Raw genomic sequence first — 4,800 nt, forward strand, 5'->3', positions numbered from 1 at the left:
CTCAAATGAAAGCTATTATACTAAATTGTGTAAGAAATTTCACTGTACCTAGGGCTCTTATTTTCTCACGTGTGTACTTAAAGTCTTGAATATAGACACCTTGTTGTTGATAATCCATGATGATGTTTGAAAGTGAAAGAGGTGAGCATGAGTTATCAAAAACGGCAAACGTGCCAAGAATGATATTACATTTGGGGCCACTAGTGTCAATGAAATAAAGAGACTGTGTAAAAGACATTGAAATGAGTTGTGAATCCTTTAAATAATAAATGCTTTGGGAGTATCGTTTAATCACTGAGAAATGGTAGGTCAAAGTAACATAACCTCGAAACTACATGTGCCGTTGTAGGAGTAATTGAGGGGCAAATCCCCGCGTTGATGTATGAGATTGTTTCCCCCTTATATGGGAGAAGAATGATGTGTTGAGATATTTTCCCTTAGTGAGATGAGATTATTGCTAGCAAAAATATGATGTGATGTCGACCCACACAACATTGTGGTGAGCGGCTTAGCCGATCGGGCTAAGATCGGGTGCCATACTGCGCACATAGTGGTATTATGAGTGGACGTCTCGGAGTGAGACTGCTTAGCCGATTGAGCTGAGATCGGACTCCGTGCTAGAAGCTCGATGGTGTATCGGTGCTAAATATCTCCCAACTTAAAAATATTGAAACTTACTTAAAATCTATCTTTCTCCTAACTTGGTGCTTTATATCGTTTGAGGCCCTCATTGATTCCATGTTTCTTTCTCATTATACCGTTACTCGTTCTATTGAGAGGGTGTTTAGTTTTTCATACTAGTACTATTCCATATGTGCTAACGTCCCTTTTGCCGGGGGCGCTACATTTTTAATGGATGCAGGTGGTTCCACATCGGGCGACATTGACCAGTGATAGCAGTACACCCTCTCCCCAACTGACTTGGTGAGCCCCACTTTATTCCTGGGTCTTGTATCTCTTGTCCTTTGTACATAGCGTTTTGAGGTATAGCCGGGGCCTTATTGCCGATACTGTCGTAGCACTCTTTTGTTTCTGTTAGAGGCTCCGTAGACGTAATGTGGGTTGTATTTTATTTTGGAAAAGTTAAACTAAAAGTATTGTAATTGTATCACATGTTCCACTTCAAACTATGATTATGTAGTGTACTATTTTGAGGACTTGTTAATGACGTAACTAATGGCAATGAACTGATGTTATTCAAATTACCTCTTACTATCTAATTAATGAAATGTACCTTCTCTTTATTCATGAGTGAGTTGGGTAGACGGCATTGTGCAAGCTTGCTCGATCGGGGTATCTCGGTTGAGCGCCAGCCACGTTTCTTAAGGTCGGGGCGTAATAATAATATGCTGGAAGTTCATACACATGTACTCTAATCTCCAGTATATTATGCTGGAACTTTCAGTGTGCTGTAGTTCCAGCATAATATGTTGGAAGTTCATGCACAAATGCTCCAATCTCCAACATATTATGCTGAAATTTTTCGTGATGCAGCAAAATAGTGGTTATTTTTCATTGACTTTGCAAAAGCTAGCTATTTTTCAATTATCACTCCAAAAACTAGCTAGCCCGTACTATTTTAACATTGACCTTTCACGAAATTGTGCCCAACTCAACTAGTCCAACTTGGACAGTTGGGTAAATATAAGAGTAATTTTCAGAAACAACTATTGTTTAGTGGCTATTAACTTCCTATAGCTATCATGTATATATAATTACTTCTTATAGTTACTATTTAGTTGTTACGCAACTAAATTCGCCGTATTCATGAATACAATAGCGAAATTCACCTAAAAAATAGGGAAGTTCAGTTGTGCGACTGTATTCATGTATTCGCGCTACTGTATTTATGAATACAGTAATGGAATTCGCCTGAAAAATAGGGGAATCCAACTGTTTAATAACGGAAAGAGGATCAATTAGCGTGTATCACTCCTAAATTAACCTAACATGATCAATTCTACATAAATTTCGCTGCTACCGTGTTGTATTTCATGTTTTCGCGCGACTGTATTAATAAATATAGTGAGGTAATCAAGAAATAGAGTGTATACTATTCTTTTCAATTTGATTGTATATATTGTATTCAATTCATAGATATTCATTATTCATTATTATACATTGTATTTAATTCACCGTATTCAATTCGACTGTATTCAAAAAATAAAAAATCACAAAACACAATAATATTCTACTGTATTTATAAAATACAGACCTTCGAAATACATAAATACATGCAAAAAAATTGTATATATACAAAAATATAATGTATTTAAGTATATTTGTACAAATACAATGTATTTGTATCGGTGTATGTGACTAAATAGCAAAAAGAGAAGAAAGTTTGCTAGAGATAGTATTTTTTGGCCAGGCAAAATACTTTATGCATTGTATTAAAATTAAAAATGAAGACGAATAAAAATACGACTCTCAAATCTTCACCAGCGTAGCCATGGCCAGATCTGTTCGCCGGCAGTCAGCGAGCTGCCTGGATGTGAGTTTATAGAGAATGTTGATATGAGAACGTGGCACGAAAGTAGCAGTGCTAATATTACTTTTTCTTCTGGTCTAGAATTTGGGTAAGTTTAACAACAAATCGAATCTGAGATATCAAAAAGGTCGTGCTATGTTTGAGCGAGAAGAGAGATAATTGAGAATTTTGCTGATAGGGAGAACATATTTGCGTATTTCATGCCTCAATGGTAGGGTATAAAATAAATACCTATTTTGTTATAAAATAGGAAAGGTAACTATAAATAATAATATTTTAAATTATTTTAATTTATAATAAATAAGGTGTAATAGTTTGCTATAGGAAATAAAATTTCCTAAATATAATTGTTATATCCGGATCAGTTAGCGCGCCTATAGAGTAAATTATTTCATAGGTTAATTTGTCACCAATATTCATTTTATACGGTGATAACATTCCCCTCGGACTTTTTATTAAAAATAGAACTAATCATTCAAACTTAGTCTTTAGACATTCTCCCTTTCTTCTCTCAAAATCAACCATCACTAATGATTTTAAATTGCAACGCCTATTTTATGCGTCTTTAGATTTTTCTGCATCGTAATATTTTTCATTTATGCTACTATACTTGTTTTTATTGCTAATCACATGTTATTTTATTCAGTAGGAAAAAATTAATTAATACTAAGCAAACAAATTCAGTTAGTAATGAATATAATTTTTTATATTGGAATTACAAAATTTGAATTAAATTAGAGAACAAGGGAGCAGTAAGAAAGGCCCAAACCAAAAACACATCTGCCATTGCACCCAAACACTTTTGGGATTTTTTCATTCATATACACTATTGGAAACTTTATTACCCTAAATATTCATGTTTAGTAAATTACTCTACCTATACAAGTTTTGTTTACAAAATGTATACATTCCACCTTAAAAGGCTCACAATCCATTATTAATGTCTTCAATTAAAGGAGGACCGTAAACCTAAAAACTATTAATTGGTAGAGGTCAAATCTACTTAATAATAAACTTCCAATCTTTGCCACATTCATGATTGTCAACAAGTCCAAGTACTGCAATTAGAGAATGAAAATTAAACAAGGACGGACAATTGGAAAATTAACGAATATTAACAAAACTTTAACGAATCTTAACAAAACTTTAACGAATATTAAAAATAGTAGAAAGATTTGTTATTTGGAAACCAGAAGACAAAGACTGTTGCAAGCTCTCTGTTTCTCCTGTTAAAGATGACATAAACGAATTTGCCGGAAATGCAGAAGCAAAATTAATAGTTGTAGATGATTTTTTTTCTCTCAATTGACCCATTTTTGACCAATTGAATATGTGATAAAGGAGGTAAACGTTGAATTGGTGTTGGACAGTAAATTTTGGGAATATTTGTTTGTGGCTTTTCGATTTCTTCTATTTGGAGGTTCTGATTTTTTATAGAGTTTTGATCTAATCTTTGTCGCTAGGGTTTAGGAGGAAGAAGAGGAGTAGAAATTATACCTTTACGAAATCTGGCATGACCAATTGTGTTTTTGTCAAGTAAAGAAATGAACTTTTTGAATTTGTTAACAACAACATTAGCTACGACTGTGTAATCAGCAAATACAAGCGGGTTTTGATATAATCTTTGTTGTTGTTGTTGGTTTTGATGAGATTGAGAAAGCAAACAGATTAATTTCATACAACTAATTATATATTATACAATTTATCTATAACTTTCATATATTATTTCTACCCAGTTAAATACAATTACAATAACATACAACTTAAATACAAATTTTATACAATATGTCTTTCGTATATTTTGTATCTGATTTATACATAGTAAAAATAAATTCCACACAACTAATTATATATTATACAACTTATCTATAATTTTCATACATTATTTCTACTCAGTTATATATAACTACAATATCATACAACTTAAATGTAATTTTTATATAATGTTGTTCAACTTTCATACGATAGTTAAATAAATAAAAGAAAAATATATAAATAACAGAATATAATTTTTCTTCAATTTTACTATAATTTCTGTAGTATAATGTATGTCATGTCTTCTTCTTCTTCTTCTTCTTCTTCTTCTTCTTCTTCTTCGAGTTTCAATCTGAAATTCAGCTAAAACCAAGTCTAATCTTCATCAAAACCCCTCAAAATTGAGATATAAACTCCAAACCATATTTTCAATTATTTGCAACAACATCAAATCCAAACAAATAATGATTTTTGAAAATTCGAATTCGAATTCAAAACTTCAAAGTTTTTTAATGGTTGTCAATGATGAAATTACTGCTCTCTTTTCCTTTGCT

The 4,800-nt window shown here is 32.3% G+C and overlaps 1 pseudogene; it reads right to left on the minus strand.

Annotated features, from left to right (window-relative positions):
* Positions 1-3,637: 3,637 nt before the first annotated feature.
* LOC107788237 (putative WRKY transcription factor 7) lies at positions 3,638-4,169 on the minus strand (annotated as a pseudogene).
* Positions 4,170-4,800: the final 631 nt, after the last annotated feature.

This window comes from Nicotiana tabacum, chromosome 7 (assembly GCF_000715075.1).
Source record: "Nicotiana tabacum cultivar K326 chromosome 7, ASM71507v2, whole genome shotgun sequence".
Taxonomy (NCBI): domain Eukaryota; kingdom Viridiplantae; phylum Streptophyta; class Magnoliopsida; order Solanales; family Solanaceae; genus Nicotiana; species Nicotiana tabacum.